The following is a 19,463-nucleotide window of genomic DNA, read 5'->3' as shown; positions in this document are numbered from 1 at the left end:
TTTGTGCATGACACAAGTAATTATTCCAACAATTGTTTACAGACAGATTATTTAACTTATTCCAGTGGATCAGAAGTTTACATACACTAAGTTGGCTGTGCCTTTAAACAGCTTGGAAAATTCCAGAAAATGATGTAATGGCTTTAGAAGCTTCTGATAGGCTAATTGACATCATTTTAGTCAATTGGAGGTTACCTGTGGATGTATTTCAAGGTCTACTGTACATTCAAACTCAGTGCCTCTTTGCTTGACATCATGTGAAAATCAAAAGAAATCAGAAAAAAAATTGTAGATCTCCACAAGTCTGGTTCATCCTTGGGAGCAATTTCCAAATGCCTGAAGGTACCTTGTTCATCTGTACAAACAATAATACGCAAGTATAAACACAACGGGACCACGCAGCCGTCATACCACTCAGGAAGGAGACGTTTTCTGTCGCCTAGAGATGAACTTACTTTGTGCAAAAAGGGAGAGGCATGCAAGCCGAAGTGCAAATCAATCACAGAACAACAGCAAAGGACCTTGTGAAGATGCTGGAAGAAACAGGTAGAAAGTATCTATATCCACAGTAAAACGAGTCCGATATCGACATAACCTGAAAGGCTGCTCAGCAAGGAAGAAGCCACTGCTCCAAAACTGCCATAAAAAAGCCAGACTACTGTTTGCAACTGCACATGGGGACAAAGTTCGTACTTTTTGGAGAAATGTCCTCTGGTCTGATGAAACAAAAATAGAACTGTTTGGCCATAATGACCATTGTTATGTTTGGAGGAAAAAGGGGGAGGCTTGCAAGCCGAAGAACACCATCCCAACCGTGAAGCATATGGGGGTGGCAGCATCATGTTGTGGGGGTGCTTTGCTGCAGGAGGGACTGGTGCACTTCACAAAATAGATGGCATCATGAGGAGGGAAATTATGTGGATATATTGAAGCAACATCTCAAGACATCAGTCAGGAAGTTAAAGCTTGGTTGAAAATGGGTCTTCTAAATGGACAATGACCCCAAGCATACTTCCAAAGTTGTGGAAAAATGGCTTAAGGACAAATTCAAGGTATTGGAGTGGCCATCACAAAGCCCTGACCTCAATCCCATAGAAAATTTGTGGGCAGAACTGAAAAAGAGTGTGCGAGCAAGGAGGCTTACAAAACTGACTCAGTTACACCAGCTCTGTCAGGAGGAATGGACCAAAATTCACTCAACTTATTGTGGGAAGCTTGTGGAAGGCTTTCCGAAAGGTTTGGCCCATGTTAAACAAGTTAAAGGCAATTCTACCAAATACTAATTGAGTGTATGTAAACTTCTGACCCACTGTGAATGTGGTGAAAGAAATAAAAGCTGAAATTAATCGTTCTCTCTACTATTATCCTGACATTTCACATTCTAAGAAAAAAGTGGTGATCTTAACTGACCTAAGAAAGGGAATTTTTACTAGGATTAAATGTCAGGAATTGTGAAAAACTGAGTTTAAATGTATTTGGCTAAGGTGTACGTAAACTTCCGACTTCAACTGTATGTCCTCAATCATATCCTATTTTTTGGTATAAGATGATAACCTTTCCGACTACCTATTTCAATTGGATGCGTACAGTAGGCCTTCATGTAGACCTATACTAATTGAATCAATAAAAACAGACATTTACATTTTAGCACATGCTCTTATCCAGAGCAACTTACAGTAGTGAGTGCATACATTTTTACACTGGTCCACTGTGGGAATCAAACCCACAACTTTAACATTGCAAGCGCCATGCGCTACCAACTGAGCTACACAGGACCAGGAAAAGGAAAGGAAAGCTTCAAGAGAAGAGAGATAATGTGTTGTTAAATTAGGACTACGAACCAATCCATGTTTGGCAGTGATTTATTTATTTATGGGAGAGACAGAACAGAATGCCCTTGTTTAGAATGGAGTGACCTAGGTTCATGTAAATAATCTTCTTGAAGAAAGACTGCAACATTCGGAATCACTGAGTTCCCACACTCATATCCTGTTCCATGAATAACCCACTCTTGCTATGCTGCCATGTGCGTAAGAGTTTTTTGTTTGTTTGAAAAGCTGTGAATTCAGCAGAAGAACACTAGTCACATTCCACAGCTGTAGGTTTCAAGGTTGATTTCAACAGATCTCACCAAAAAAATATGAAAGATACAGTGGAGACATCATGGCACCAGAGGGGTGGGCACCATTATTGATCTGAGCAAAAGGACCTGTCAGACAGTCATAACTGAAGAGCCTCGGAGACCTTTCGCACTTGCTGCTGCAACTGCACGCATTCCCGCAGCACAGACACAGTGTGAAACAGGCCTAAATCGGAATGCAGCCTACTGAGCACCGGCAGAGATGTGTCTACCCGTCGACAAGGTTGCATTAAGGGTTTCTTCCAAATCAATAACCTTTGGGATTGGTTGTTAGAATATTAAATGAGTGACATAGACACAGATAGGACAGGTAAGTGTCTCACTCTGACATTTTTCTTCCGAATTGATCATTCAATCATTCAAAATGTTGGTCAGATTAATAAAAGCATATCAGTGTAGGGTTAAATACTGTACTAATGTGCTATTATAGGCTACAGGCATAAAGTACTCAGCCTATTGCAGGCTACTGGTCCAGAAAAAGTTCTGTATGTGGTTGTATTTAGTTTGGCAAAGTTTCTGTGATGATCAGTTGTGGGCAGGAGCTGTATAGCATACTCAGGACAGAGTCTGCTTTCAAACTTAAATGTTTACTGTTTGAGTTTTGCACAGTGGCAAATAAAGGCATGTTTGTTTGTCACATAAAGGAGTCACATTGAACACTAGGGGCCTTATTACATTTTCTCAGGTTCAAAATGTACTCTTGTACAAACTGTCTAGTCTACAACTCCCATGTCTCCTTTGTAAAGGGGTGCAGAAATGGCAATGAATGAGTCTATTGGACACAGCATCACATCCATGTCTAAAGACTAGAACATATAGATATTGACGATCATCGCCTTTACATAGGCCTATAAAATAAAGTACACACACTGTTATGTACATGGTCAGGTGGGATTTCACTGTAAGAAATAGGACTTTCAGTGAATATGAAATATCTCATTACAGCCTGCAAGTTCTTTGGTAATTAAATTATTCCCACACACTCTTCGTTATGTAAGGAGATGAGGTCTGGTGTTTATTTTGACACTGGTGCTGCTCTGACAGCTCCAGGCTAAGGAAACTGTGCTGAGCACTACCACATAACAGTAAATGTGTTTTTTACATTTCTGATGTTAAATAGCAAGTTGGCTCGATCAGTTACTGAAGTCAACTTTGAAGACTTTCCCTGAATTTTTCGTTGGTGTTGGTATTTAGCAGAGGTGGGACCAAGTCATTGTTTTACAAGTCACAAATAAGTCTCAAGTCTTAGCACTCAATTCCCAAGTCAAGTCCCATTTGAAGACAGGCAAGTCCTAGTCAAGTCTCAAGTCAAGACCGTCAAGTATCAAGTCAAGTCTCCAGTCCTAAACTTTGAGTTTCGAGTACTAAACAAGTCATAATGTGCTCTTCACCAAATGTAATACCATTTCATATTTAAAAGAGTAATAGTATATTAAATTTACGCAAATCATGAATGCTTTTAAATATATATATATTTATTACTTTCCAAATAAACTTTATATTTCCATGGAAATACATGGGTAGCCATGAGAAAGACATCAATATGACAACAAAAACAAAATATTGTAGTGCTCTCTCTCCCTCTATCTCTCTCTCCAGATATACTCTAGACACCTAAAATCCTGCCATAAAGTTACAATCATTTATTTAAAGGTACATCTAAACAACTGACACTGAACTGAGGCCTACAATTTGAACAATGAATGTCTGAGAAAAAAATATAGATCCCAAAGACGGGAGATAAAACCTGAACATGGAGACTACATGTGTGTGTGTATAATGCATAAACAGTTGAATTTTTTCTCTTATCTCAGGGCCCTATGATGCATTGCATTTGCAAAAGACCAAATTCGATAAAAGTCTGTCAGTCATTTGTGCACGATGAGGCCGCAGTATGATGCCACCATGGATGAAGACATGCTCCACCGGAACACTGGAGGCAGGCACTGCCAAGACCCTGATGGCCACTCGGGACAGTGAAGGAAGAGCCTTCCTGTTCATTGCCCAGAACAAGAGGGCATTCTGTCCTTCGCATTTGTCAAGGTAGTGACTTAGCTGTAGTGCTGGAGTGGTCCCAACAGCTTTCTTCTGCCTCTTACAGCATGCTGCAAACAGCCCTTCTTCTTGTCCAAGACTATGGTCCTCTCACTCTTCCTCATCAACAAGAGGCACAGCTTGCTCAGTCCCTGTAGCATCTTGCAGAATCAGTTCTGGCAAAACATGTAAAAGCATAGCAGAAACAAAAATGACGGTATTAGAGTATTGGTGATGCAGTGGATTACAATGAAAAAGTATTATTGTTGCAGTCAATTGGATTAAATTATGAGAAAAAGTTACATTCAACTCAATAATATTTACCTTTCACTCTTTGTGCCACCTCCTCCTTGACCTCCTCCTTGACCAGCACATGGTGCTCCACCCACATCAGAGAAAAATCCGGATCCAAGGCAGCTGCTTTGAGGTAGACTGGATCTGTTATCTGTTAAGATATCAGTTTGTCTCTGTGAATGGTTTGTCCTCTGACAAATCAACTGTAAATGTTGGTGTTCCTCAAGGTTCCGTTTTAGGACCACTATTGTTTTCACTATATATTTTACCTCTTGGGGATGTCATTCGAAAACATAATGTTAACTTTCACTGCTATGCGGATGACACACAGCTGTACATTTCAATGAAACCTGGTGAAGCCCAAAAATTGCCCTCGCTAGAAGGCTGTGTTTCAGGCATGAGGAAGTGGATGGCTGCAAACGTTCTACTTTTAAACTCGGACAAAACAGAGATGCTTGTTTTAGGTCCCAAGGAACAAAGAGATCTTCTGTTGAATCTGACAATTAATCTTGATGGTTGTACAGTCTCAAATAAAACTGTGAAGGACCTCGGCGTTACTCTGGACCCTGATCTCTCTTTTGACGATCATATCAAGACTGTTTCAAGGACAGCTTTTTTCCATCTACGTAACATTGCAAAATTCAGAAACTTTCTGTCCAATAATGATGCAGAAAAATGTATCCATGCTTTTATTACTTCTAGGTTAGACTACTGCAATGCTCTACTTTCCGGCTACCCGGATAAAGCACTAAATAAACTTCAGTTAGTGCTAAATACGGCTGCTAGAATCCTGACTAGAACCAAAAAAATTGATCATATTACTCAGGTGCTAGCCTCCCTACACTGTCTTCCTGTTGAGGCTAGGGCTGATTTCAAGGTTGCACTGCTAACCTACAAAGCATTACATGGACTTGCTCCTACTTATCTTTCTGATTTGGTCCTGCCGTACATACCTACACGTACGCTACGGTCACAAGACGCAGGCCTCCTAATTGTCCCTAGAATTTCTAAGCAAACAGCTGGAGGCAGGGCTTTCTCCTATAGAGCTCCATTTTTATGGAATGGTCTGCCTACCCATGTGAGAGACGCAGACTCGGTCTCAACCTTTAAGTCTTTACTGAAGACTCATCTCTTCAGTGGGTCATATGATTGAGTGTAGTCTGGCCCAGGAGTGTGAAGGTGAACGGAAAGGCTCTGGAGCAACAAACCGCCCTTGCTGTCTCTGCCTGGCCGGTTCCCCTCTCTCCACTGGGATTCTCTGCCTCTAACCCTATTACAGGGAATGAGTCACTGGCTTACTGGTGCTCTTTCATGCCGTCCCTAGGAGGGGTGCGTCACTTGAGTGGATTGAGTCACTGACGGGATCTTCCTGTCTGGGTTGGCAGAGATCTTTGTGGGCTATACTCGGCCTTGTCTCAGGATAATAAGTTGGTGGTTGAAGATATCCCTCTAGTGGTGTGGGGGCTGTGCTTTGGCAAAGTGGGTGGGGTTATATCCTTCCTGTTTGGCCCTGTCCGGGGGTATATTTGGATGGGGCCACAGTGTCTCCTGACCCCTCCTGTCTCAGCTTCCAGTATTTATGCTGCAGTAGTTTATGTGTCGGGGGCTAGGGTCACTTTGTTATTTCTGGAGTACTTCTACTGTCTTATCCGGTGTCCTGTGTGAATTTAAGTATGCTCTATCTAATTCTCTCTTTCTCTCGGAGGGCCTGAGCCCTAGGACCATGCCTCAGGACGACCTGGCATGATGACTCCTTGCTGTCCCCAGTCCACCAGGCTATGCTGCTGCTCCAGTTTCAACTGTTCTGCCTGCGGTTATGGAATCCTGACCTGTTCACCGGACGTGCTACCTGCTGTTTTCAACTCTCTAGAGACAGCAGGAGTGGTAGAGATACTCTTACTGATCGGCTATGAAAAGCCAACTGACATTTACTCCTGAGATGCTGACTTGCTGCACCCTCGACAACTACTGTGATTATTATTATTTGACCATGCTGGTCATTTATGAACATTTGAACATCTTGGCCATGTTCTGTTATAATCTCCACCCGGCACAGCCAGAAGAGGACTGGCCACCCCTCATAGCCTGGTTCCTCTCTAGGTTTCTTCCTAGGTTTTGGCCTTTCTATGGAGTTTTTCCTAGCCACCGTGCTTCTACACCTACATTGCTTGCTGTTTGGGGTTTTAGGCTGGGTTTTAGGCTGTACAGCACTTTGAGATATCAGCTGATTTATGGAGGGCTATATAAATCAATTTGATTTGATTTTGATTTGATCTGAAAAGGGGGCAGTGATTCCATCTAATGTCCTGGCCATTTTCACATTGATGAAGATTCCATAAATATTTTGTTCGGGGATGCCTGGAGACTTCTGACCAGGCCGCTCAGGAAATGGACTTGAGGCTTCCGCTACTCCAGGTGGTGATTCAGGGACAGGACCGAGGGAACAACAGAACTGATTGTGACTATCTTCTCCCCCTGTGTCATACCTCTTGCTTCTCCAACTCCTTCAACTTATTCTACTCCCGTACTGTGAACAACAACTCCTTGTGCCCAGCTTTTTCTAGAACATGACTGAGCTTTCGAGGGTCACATGGGATAACTGCCTTCACTTGTCTCAGTGTGGAGTTCCATGTTGTGTTGACAGCAGCAGGGATGCCTCTTTCCCCAAATTCAGCCTCAAACACCTCTTTCAATGTTGTGCTTATATGCAGCAGTGAGCTGATTTTTGATAACTTTGAAAGAGAAGGAGTCATCACTTTTGTTTCTTTCAAGCCATCTCCCACCACCAGCTGGAGAATGTGGGCAAAACACTTGTAAGCGCTGTTTTTTTGCAATAGCAGCATCCACTGTTTGCTGGTCTTCCAGGGTTTGGCCATTCCAGAGCTCTGGGTCATCAAGGTGATCTTCGTCATGTACTTCATCTTCTTGTTCTTGTTCACACTGTGAATGCTTTTCTCATGTTTGCAGCATTGTCACTAATGATATAGTCCAATTCATCTTTAATGCTGTACTCACCACATATGGCCTCAAATTGCTCACAGATTATTTTGGCCTTGTGTGGGCCTTTGAAGCGGTCACAGGCCAAGAGATTGGACTTGCGCTGTATCCTCTCTCCATCTTTCTCCATACAGTGCACAGTGACACCAAGGAACCCCCTCATCTTTCGGTTGGTTCCAAATGTCCACTGTGACTGAAACATGGTCTGTGTTGCTCAACTGAGTTTTCGGTTTTCAACGTCTCTCTGTAGCGAGGTTCTCTACTTTTGATGTCAATGTTCTACGACACACTGGGCTGTACTTACTGTCAACCACTAACAGAAAGGGACTAAAACTCTTGTTTTCCACAACAGACAGAGTTGCAATCGATAACCAGGTCGGACAGTATTGCATTGTTGATAGCTTTCTGCTGTGGATGTTTCATGCTGTACTGCCCTACACGGGTCTCCATGAACTGTGAGATTGGAGACTGTTGTGGTTCACTTGTGACACTTTTGTTCATCTGGTATTGTTCAAATCTGTAAGCATATAAAAAAAATAATTGAGCGGGGCAGTAGCACAATCTTGCCTGGTCTCAATCTTGGGTGTAATGATCACGTTCCTGCACTGACTGACTGTTTGGAGGCTCATTGATTTAACATTCTGTTAGCCTACATGCTATACTAGCAAAGTTATATATAGCTGTCGGCTATATTTGCCACGATTTACCGTTCTTTGTGCAGCTTCAACTGTCGAACAAAGTTGTAAGTTGTTGCGCCTCCATCTGTAATTTTCTTCCCTCATGTTTGGCAAGTTGCAATCTGTTTTTTTGTTGACTACAACATTGTCTGTATATCTGAAAATAATAATTTTGGGTATCATCTTTCCAATGGCTCAATCTGAATTCACCCGCCGACGTTCCTCTGCATTGCCACACACAACTTTTTCTCCGCTGGCACAATTTGATTGGCTGCTGTCCGATTCAAACTGTAATCCGTTAAATGAAGAGTTGATGCGCTGCACACTTTTTAATAGCATCATTTTTTATTTGGCCTTGGGGAGGGTATCAAGTCAGGTCGAGTCATAAGGTCCAAGTCAAGTCACGAGTCATTGGTGTTAAAGTCAAAGTCGAGTTGCAAGTCATCATATTTGTGATTCGAGTCTAACTTTAGTCCAAGTCAATTGACTCGAGTTCACTGGGATTTAGCATTATGCTATTTACACTGTCAGAACGCATTTCCACCATCTACCATTTGTTGGTCACCAGTTTTTACTCATTATTTACTTACATAATTTACCATCTGATCGGTTGCTTCCCGCATTAGAATATATCCCTGAGTGGATTACCGTTTCTCTTAATCGCTTTGGAACCATTTTCACAAGTATGTGGTACATTTTCACAGCTCTTAGTACAAAACTTCAAACTGGTCACACTTGTATCGCAGCCAGTCTTTCATTCAAAACCTGTCATTGTGCATTCATTTCAATTGTAAACATCTCTCACCACACAACCACTGATTGAAAATATACACTACCGTTCAAAAGTTTGGGGTCACTTAGAAATATCCTTGTTTTTGAAAGAAAAGCAAATATTTTGTCCATTAAAATAACATCAAATGTATCCTAAATACAATGTAGACATTGTTAATGTTGTAAATGACTATTGTAGCTGGAAATGGCAGATTTTTTTATGGAATATCTACATAGGCGTACATGGGTCCCATTATCAGCAATCATCGCTCCTGTGTTCCAATGGCACGTTGTGCTTGCGAATCAAAGTTTATCATTTTAAAAGGCTAATTGATCATTGGAAAACAATTTTTCAATTACGTTAGCACAGCTGAAAACTGTTGCAATAAGCAATAAAACTGGCCTTCTTTAGACTAGTTGAGTATCTGGAGCATCAGCATTTGTGGGTTGGATTACAGTCTTCTGAAACTCGTCAGTCTATTCTTGTTCTGAGAATGAAGGCTATTCCATGTGAGAAATTTCCAAGAAGCTGAAGATATTGTACAACGCTGTGTACTACTCCCTTCACAGAACAGCGCAAACTGGCACTAACCAGAATGGAAAGAGGAGTGGGAGGCCCCGGTGCACAACTGAGCAAGAGGACAAGGACATTAGAGTGTCTAGTTTGAGAAACAGACGCCTCACAAGTCCTTAACTGGCAGCTTCATTAAATAGTACCCGCAAAACACCCTTCTCAACGTCAATAGGCGAATCCGGGATGCTGGCCTTCTAGGTCGAGTTCCTCTGTCCAGTGTCTGTGTTATTTTTTTAACCTTTATTTAACTAGGCAGATCAGTTAGGAACAAATTCTTATTTACAGTCACAGCCTAGGAAAAGTGGGTTAATTGCCTTGTTCAGGGGTAGGACAGATTTTTACCTTGTCAGCTCGGGGATTCAATCTAGCAACCACTTGGTTCCTAGCCCAACGCTCTAACTACTAAGCTACCTTTTGCCTATCTTAATCTTCTCTTTTTATTGGCCAGTCTGAGATATGGCTATAAAAAATGTAGATATTCCATGTAAAATCAGCCATTTCTAGCTACAATAGTCATTTACAACATTAACAATGTCTACACTGTATTTCCGATCAATTTTATGCTATTTTAATGGACAAAAAATGTTTTTCTTTCAAAAACAAGGACGTTTCTAAGTGACCCCAAACTTTTGAACGGTAGTGTACGTTTATTGTGAAATGTAATGAGAACATTAGTTTAATCACCAAAACACAATAATATATTTTCTAGGGGTGTACGTTTTTATCCCTTTTCCCCCCAATTGGTAGTTACAGTCTTGTCCCACTGCTGCAACACCCGTATGGCCTCAAGAGAGGCGAAGGTCGAGAGACACGCATCCTCCAAAACACAACCCTGCCAAACAGCACTGCTTATTGACACACTGGTCGCTTAACCCAAAAGTCAGCCGCTCCAATGTGTTGGAGGAAACACTGCACAACTGGCGACCGAGTCAGCGTGCATACAACCGGCCCGCCACAGGAGTCGCTAGAGTGCATTGGGACAAGGACATCCCGGCCGGCCAAAGTCTTCCCTAACCTGGACGACACTGGGACAGTTGTGTGCTGTCTCATGGGTCTCCTGGACACAAGCCTGCGACACAGCTCAGGATCAAACCCAGATCTGTAGTGGCGCCTAAAGCACTGAAATGTAGAACCATGGACCACTGCGCCACTCGGGAGCCAATGCTATTTTTTCTATTTAGCTCTTTTTTACCTTTTTTAAAAATGTGACCCCTTTTTCTCCCCAATTTCGTGGTATCCAATTGTTTAGTAGCTACTATCTTGTCTCATCGCTACAACTCCCGTACGGGCTCGGGAGAGACAAAGGTTGAAAGTCATGCGTCCTATGATACACAACCCAACCAAGCCGCACCGCTTCTTAACACAGCGCGCATCCAACCCGGAAGCCAGCCGCACCAATGTGTCGGAGGAAACACCGTGCACCTGGCAACCTTGGTTAACACGCACTGCGCCCTGCCCGTATTCTTGGGTATTCCTGTACCCAAGAATGCAAAGGTAACTGAACTAAATTACTATCGCCCCGTAGCACTCACTTCTGTCATCATGAAGTGCTTTGAGAGACTAGTCAAGGATATCACCTCCACCTTACCTGTCACTAGGCCTGGGCAAAGGTCGGCCCGGGGACCGTATGCGACCTGATTCAATACGGCCCGTGGAATCATGCTCAGATCACATTAAGAATTTGCGATAGTAAAGTTTTGAAAAAAGTATTTGTTATTCATATTAAAAGCCCAATGAATACTAGCCTTTGTATAATGATTTAACTCCCACCGCTTGTCGGACATTTATTTTGAAGGCACGTATAATTAACAACTGCAAGAGGACAGACAGTGACTGACACACACATCTCAGTTACAAATAGTAGCTAGCTAGAAATTGCGCAAAAATTTGTTTTTCAACAACAACAATAAATAAAGGAAAGTAGACAATGAATGTAGGGTGTTTTTTGGCCCTTTTGCACATCAGATGTACAGCCTTGTCAAAGCTTTCAAGGGAAAATGAATCCTCCTGACCCGCCAAGTAGAAGCCAACAATCTCACCCACCTTCCGACACTACAAGTCTGTTCCCTGTCAGATGACCAGCGGGAGAAGTATACATCGATGCTGCGTGCTTTGAACGGTGAGTTTTCTTGTCATTTTGAGGATTTCAAAGTGTTGGAAAACGACATGCTGTTGATTTCCTCTCCTTTCACCTTTAATGTAGATAACGCTCCCACTGACCTGCAACTCGAACTTATCGATATTCAGTCTGATGCAGTGATTGGAGTACTATTGAAAACAATGTCACTGACGAGGTTCTATGCATCTCTCAATGAACAAAACTCTCCAAAGATTAGGAGTCATGCTCAGAAGATACGTGTATTTGTACTGTTTGGGTCAACCCATGTTCATCACAGACATTTTCAGTGATGAAATATAACAAGTCAAGGCATAGATCAACTCTTACTGACTCTCACCTCTCAACAATCCTTCGCATAGCGACGTCAGAAACTATACCTGACTTCACAGCTATAGTCAATGCCCATCAGAGACTTCACTCCTCACACTGATTGAGTAATTTAAATGTGATGTTGAGCTCTTTCTCTTTCTTGTGTTTTTGTAAATACCCGTTAACAAGAGTTCTGTCCATGGTGTACTTTTCCCTCCGTGTAGTTCATTGCATGTTTAATAATGAAAATACCTACCAAAAGGAGAGCATGGATGTAGTTTATTTCTGTGCATGTTTAAAAAAAATAAAAAATAAATTGTAGCATATCTGGACTTGATTACAGTAGATATATCTGTCAACACAGTTCTGGCCCGCGATGGCAAAAATATTTTCTAATGTGGTCCTCCATGGAAAATAATTGCCCAGGCCTGCACTAGACCCACTTCAATTTGATTACTGCCCAAATAGGTCCACATACAATGCAATCACCATCACACTGTACACTGCCCGATCCCATCTGGACAAGAGGAATACCTATTTAAGAATGCTATTCAAGCGTCCCGGGTGGCGCAGTGGTTAAGGGCGCTGTACTGCAGCGCCAGTTGTGCCATCAGAGTCCCTGGGTTCACGCCCAGGCTTTGTCGTAACCGGCCACGACCGGGAGGTCCGTGGGGCGACGCACAATTGGCCTAGTGTCGTCCGGGTTAGGGAGGGCTTGGTTGGTAGGGGTGTCCTTGTCTCATCGCGCACCAGCGACTCCTGTGGCGGGCCACAGTGTTTCCTCCGACACATTGGTGCGGCTGGCTTCCGGGTTGGATGCGGCAGGGCGGCTTGGTTAGGTTGTGTATATGAGGACACATGACTTTCAACCTTCGTCTCTCCCGAGCCCGTACAGGAGTTGTAGCGATGAGACAAGATAGTAGCTACTACAACAATTGGATACCATGAAATTAGGGAGAAAAAGGGGTCAAATTAAAAAAATAATAAAAAGAATGCTGTGTGACTGTTTGAGGTTGTGGACAGGTGTCTTTTATACTGATAACAAGTTCAAACAGGTGCCATTAATACAGGTAACGAGTGGAGGACAGAGGAGCCTCTTAAAGAAGAAGTTACAGGTCTGTGAGAGCCAGAAATCTTGCTTGTTTGTAGGTGACCAAATACTTATTTTCCACCATCATTTGCAAATAAATTCATTAAAAATCCTACAATTTGATTTTCTGGATTTTCTTTCTCATTTTGTCTGTCATAGTTGAAGTGTACCTATGATGAAAATTACAGGCCTCTCTCATCTTTTTAAGTGGGAGAACTTGCACAATTGGTGGCTGACAATACTTTTTTGCCCCACTGTATATACTGTATTCTATACTATCTTTTGCATCTTAGCCTATGCCGCTCTGTCATTGCTCATCCATATATTTATATTTAGATATTCTTATTCCATTCCTTTACTTAGATTTGTGTGTATTGGGTATTTGTTGTGGAATTGTTAGATATTACTTGTTAGATATTGCTGCACTGTCGGAACTAGAAGCGCAAGCATTTCGCTACACTCGCAATAACATCTGCTAACTATGTGTATGTGACCAATAATATTTGATTTGATTTGACTTCATTAGACACAACAATTCCCTGCCGAATGCCTCCATCTATGATGTCCACCTCTTTGACAGGGCCCATACCCACCTCTTTGATGGGGCTCATACCCACCTCTTTTACCACCTTGATGGGGCCCATGCCCACCTCTCTGACGAGCCCCTTGTCCACGAGCTCTTTGATTTCTTCCTCTTCCTTGCTGTCTATCCTGTTTCAATGTTCACACATACCCTTATATGGTGACCAATTGTGGCCACGACTATGTGAAATCAATTAGCGATAACGAGTAGTCATTATGTATGGTTATCATATATGATACATGTCATTTAGATGTTTATACTTTACAAACACACATATTATTTTTGTATTTCCCAAAATCCATATATAGTAGACAAGCCAGTTGAAAATCTATAGGTTTACCAAAACAGTTATGTGATTAAGCATTAAGCACAGTTTAATTAAGTGATGGTCAAGTGTATTTAAGCAAATGAGAAGATAATCATATGAAAAGTAGTATGAGCATTACATTGTAAAAGGCAATTTCTTTATATGAATGGTATTTCTATCTGAATTTGATTAGGTTTGGTGAAAAAAATGACTGTGTAATTTGGTGTGTTGTACCTAGTCAATTGAAAATGTGCTTAGAGTTGTGAAAAAAATGACCTTTTTGATTATCTGTTTAGAGTTTTGTGCTGCATTTTACCACATACAGTACATGTGAAAATAGTACCAAAGCATTAAAAAAAGGTCAAACGGTAAGCCCGTTAGAGGGAGCTACACTTTCCCTATAACCTATTACAACCAACACCAGAACTGTCCAGGTATGAGAAAATTAGTCATTTGCTTGACGAGCTCAGCTAAATATTATCCATCCTTTTCTATTTCCATTACATATCTTCCATCCCTCCAATGGTCCCCCACTGTACTGCTTTTTCTCTGTTCCTTGCCAGCTGTTGCTGTCCGTATCTCTCCACTAGGACTGCCCCTGTGCAACAAGTTATAAATAAAATGCCAAGAAGTGCATCCCAGTAAGACATTCAGCCGTTGTGTTGTTTAAGCAGCTGCACACTGTCAGTCCAATCGTTCTATTAGAGAAGGAGGAGAACAGCTAGGGGTGGGGGAGAGGAGAGAAGGAGGCCAGGGTGAGTCAGGGAGGAGACCTGCCCTGGCAGCCTCCACAGAGTGCATGCTGGGAGAGCCAGACAATGAATGTGTGTGGGGATGAGACCACCAGCAGGGTTGGCAGTCTATATGATCCATGGGTCATATTAGATTTAGTTTCGGGTACATGAGGAGGGTTGGGGTCACAGTGACGCCTTATTACCAGCAGACTCCATGCTGTTAAAATGTGATTGGGTTGTCCATGGGTGAGTCATAATAGAGAGGGCATCATTAGAGATACCCTGGAGGACATGTATGAGTCAAAAACAAGGCTCCATGTCAATTAGCCTGAAGGAAGACAGTGATGACTCATAGTTACCTTGAAGTAAATTGTCTTCTAATTCAACATGGATTCTTCATTCATCAGTAACCCCTGTATAGATAAAGGGTTATGGTTATATTCAGCATTTCAGCTGGATATTTAGAGTGAGTGAAGATTGCCCAATGCCTCCCCCTTCCTCCGTACTTAGCACGTCTAACTTGTCTTGTAACTCACTATCATTACATTCCTAGCCATCAGTTTTGTCATTTATTGTGTCATCTAGAGTTCTGTGGTCTCTGAGGTTTTTTCCAGGCGGTTCTCTCTGATGCCTCAACTACCAACTGTCTGGATGCAGCTGGACGTGACAGTTTAACAAACATTTCTTATCAAGTGGCTGAACTCCCCTCTATGTTGTTCCAGACCAGACACAGGTCAGTTAAAAAAACAAAAGTACATGCACAGCAATGTGAAAGCTTAAAAAAGGGATGCAGCTGCTTTTCAAGCCAGACCTTTTGAATCAAACCAAACAGGCGGGTGATTTACAGTGACAGGGTCAGAGTTCAGCCTAAGAGGCTGGGTCAGGGTTTCACACAGCCAGTTAGATGAATGCCAAAATAGACCTCTCCCACTGAGTCTATCTATCTCACTCATCATATCTGTCATAGAAAAACAAAATTAAATGTGCTTTGAGTTTCCTAATTAGGCCTCTATTGTAAATAATACGATCAGCCACTGATTGCTTATTCAAGGCATTTCGTCTCATATGTTAACTGCTTTGTTAAATGACAATGTCGCGTTAGCTGCTTTAGCCAAGTGTTTGGTTCATACATGCCATACGTTCAATGGATTCTCAAGTCAAAAATAGTGTGGAGGTGCGAGGTCAGTTTGTTTCCGAAGGACCAGCATTAACAACACTATGACCATAAACAGTCCATTCCACAGTGCTACTGTTATAGACACCTGCAGACTACTAGCAGTGTTCTTTGTGTAGACTGTCTGTGACTGTCGACTCCTGTGGGTCACAGTGGAACTGTGGTCACCCGTGGGATATCAGGTCAATGATACAAGGTCAACCAAGACTTGGCTAACTAATGCATAAACCAAGGACAACTCCCCTGGCCATAACATGCTGGTCCAAATGCCAGAAATGTGGCAGCACATTCTTCATGTTGCCCATGGGCCTAGCCGGAGATGATGTAGGGAGAGAGTGAATGTTTTTATGCCCAGTATGTGTTAGTCAGAGCAATGCACTGCCTTCTAGCATGAGCAAACAAGCAAAGGCCAAGGAAAAGTGAGTAACGTACTTATTACACACGTATTACAGACAACAGGAAAGCCTGGTCACTAGGACACATTGGCTGGTGACCGTCACAAGGTAGCCTGCTGAAATGCAACCATAATGGGAGTATAAAATTGATCATATCATCCTCACCATGGATTAAGATATCTCTCTGATGGCCATGGGGGTCAACATTTACTTCATCATCCCGTTGCCAGTCTCTGGATTGTTTGATAGGATAATGGATAATTACTATATGCTTTGTATAGTACTAAGTCAGGTAATAATTAATAACTGCTCATTTCATTTTTGTGAAAGAATGATTTTGCTATTACACTGAATAAGCTGTGGCAAACACTTAAACATTGTCCACAAGGGAGAAGCTGACTCCTTTAATGTGTTTAGATATTAGCGCATTATAAGGCCTGTGGAATGAACCTGCGAAAACTGGGAAACGTGTAGATATCTATCCCTTACATATACTGTAACCACACACAGACACAAACACACTTCCTGTCCTTTGGATGAACTGAGCGGTGCTGTAAGCGGTAGAGGAATGTGCCGGTTGGGTCTTCTCTCCCACGGTCAGGGTCAGATTCAATGCTCTCCCCTCCCTGGCTGGCTCTCCAACTACTCTCTCTGGCCAGGTTTTCTTATTCAGCCGTACGGACCAGATACATGTTCCACTTCCTTTAGAACAGTTACTCTCAACTGCTGTGAGTTATTAGGTATTTCATCACACACCCCTCTCTGTTTGTACAGTTCCACCCTTTAGACCACAGAGTTAGGACAAGTAAATGGACTGATGACTTTCTCCACTCCTCCCCAGTGTGGCTTCCTGTCTGGAGTCTCTACGTACATATTGTGTAAAGGATTGGCCAGAAAGCGCTCCTGGTATTCTAAACAAGATCTATCCACACAATGAAAATGTACATTTACCGCAGGGAAAAGGGGTCCAATCAGTGCACACTAAGCAGAGAGAGAGGGATGGAGGCTCTGTTAGAATGTAGTCTTAGAGGGTTATCTTGTTTCTTCAAAGGACTAGAATTTATCTCTCAACACACTGTCATTAAGTGCAGGATGTCTGGGTATAAATTAGAGATCTCTCTCCCTGTGTGCTCTGCAAGAGCTGGTCCATGGGAGAGTGTGCTTGCACACAGCTCTCTATACAGAGATAGTATAGGGTCGCTGGGAGGGCAACAATGACTCTCCAAATCCACATACAGTGGCAAGAAAAAGTATGTGAACCTGGATTTCTGCATAAATTAATCATAAAATTTGATCTGATCTTCATCTAGGTGACAACAATAGACAAACACAGTCTGCTTAAACTAATAACACACAAACAATTATACGTTTTCATGTCTTTATTGAACATACCATGTAAACATTCACAGTGCAGGGTGGGAAAAAGAGGATTGACCCTCCTTTGGCAGCAATGACCTCAACCAAACTTTTTCTGTAATTGCGGATCAGACCTGCACAACGGTCAGGAGGAATTTTGGACCATTCCTCTTTACAAAACTGTTTCAGTTCAGCAATATTCTTGGGATGTCTGGTGTTCTCTTGAGGTCAGCATCTCAAACAGGTTGAGGTCAGGACTCTGACTGGGCCACTCCAGAAGGAGCATTTTCTTCTGTTGAAGCCATTCTGTTGTTGATTTACTTCTGTGTTTTGGGTCGTTGTCCTGTTGCATCACCCAACTTCTGTTGAGCTTCAATTGGCAGACAGATAGCCTTACATTCTCCTGCAAAATGTCTTGATAAACTTGGGAATTATTTATTTTTGTCGATGATAGCAAGCTGTCCAGGCCCTGAGGCAGCAAAGCAGCCCCAAACCTCGATGCTCCATCCACCATACTTTACAGTTGGGATGAGGTTTTGATGTTGGTGTGCTGTGCCTTTTATTCTCCTCCATACATATTGTTGTGTGTTCCTTCCTTCCAAACAACTCAACTGTAGTTTAATCTGTCCACAGAATATTTTTTCCAGTAGCGCTGTGGAACATCCAATGCATTTTTGCAAACTTCAGACGTGCAGCAATGTTTTTTTTAGACAGCAGTGGCTTCTTCCGTGGTGTCCTATCATGTTTTACGTATCATAGACTCTTCAACAGAGATGTTTGCACGTTCCAGAGATTTCTGTAAGTCTTTAGCTGACACTCTAGGATTCTTCTTAACTTCATTGAGCATTCTGCACTGTGCTCTTGCAGTCATCTTTGCAGGACGGCCACTCCTAGGGAGAGTAGCAACAGTGCTGACATTTCTCCATTTATAGATAATTTGTGTTACCGTGAACCGATGAACATCAAGGCTTTTCAAGATACTTTTGACTTTTGTAAACCTTTCCATCTTTATGCAAGTCAACAATTCTTAATCTTAGAGATCTCTTTTGAGGCATGGTTCACATCAGGCAATGTTTCTTGTGAATAGCAAACCCAAATTTTGTGAGTGTTTTTTTATAGGGAAAGGCAGCTCTAACCAACATCTCCAATCTTGTCTCATTGATTGGTCTTCAGGTTAGCTGACTCCTGACCCCAATTAGCTTTTGGAGAAGTCATTAGCCTAGGGGTTCACATACTTTTTCCAACCTGCACTGTGAATAATTAAATGATGTATTCAATTAAGACAAGAAAAAAAAAAATAATAATGTAATAATAATAACAATAATGTGTGTGTTATTAGTTTAAGCACACTGTTTGTCTATTGTTGCAACTTAGATGAAGATCAGATCAAATTTGATGACCAATTTATGCAGAAATCCAGGTAATTCCAAAAGGTTCACATACTTTTTTCTGCCACTGCAGATGCCATGTATCATTTTAGTCTTTGTCTGGACCTGCAAGTGCTTATCCACAGTAAGGATACCCAGTCCAGTGGCAGGACATCAATGACAGCAAAGTTCATCAGTGGCTACATTGTTTGTCTGTCTCACTCTTAATGGTGAAATTAGTATAGTTTCTGGTTGTTTCTCTCTCACCTCACAGCTGTGATAAGAAAACCTGGTCATATATTGTCCATGAGTTTAATGTGCAAGGTAATGTGAGCTTGAGAAAGCTGGTTAGAATGCCAATATGAATAAATAAAAATAATAAACCACAGCTAGGCCTCCTGAGTGAAATCACCTGTATCTACAGTATATCCACCCTGTTCACATTCTCTATGCTCATAGTGCCATACCAACAAGCAAATTTAGTTAATATGCAGCCAAGGAATGGAAAAGTGGAAAGGTGCATGTGTGAGAGAGTGAGAGAA

General features: G+C 42.0%; 1 long non-coding RNA gene across 1 annotated transcript; it reads right to left on the bottom strand.

The window, feature by feature from the left end:
• Positions 1 to 3,669: 3,669 nt before the first annotated feature.
• LOC110533022 lies at positions 3,670 to 13,706 on the bottom strand. The gene is made up of 3 exons (XR_002474920.2): positions 13,623 to 13,706; positions 4,499 to 4,619; positions 3,670 to 4,350 (listed from the first exon to the last, which is right to left on the bottom strand). It is a non-coding gene; the product is annotated as an uncharacterized LOC110533022 (long non-coding RNA).
• Positions 13,707 to 19,463: the final 5,757 nt, after the last annotated feature.

This window comes from Oncorhynchus mykiss, chromosome 9 (genome assembly GCF_013265735.2).
Source record: "Oncorhynchus mykiss isolate Arlee chromosome 9, USDA_OmykA_1.1, whole genome shotgun sequence".
Lineage (NCBI taxonomy): Eukaryota > Metazoa > Chordata > Actinopteri > Salmoniformes > Salmonidae > Oncorhynchus > Oncorhynchus mykiss.
This window is presented reverse-complemented; position numbering and strand designations above follow the sequence as displayed.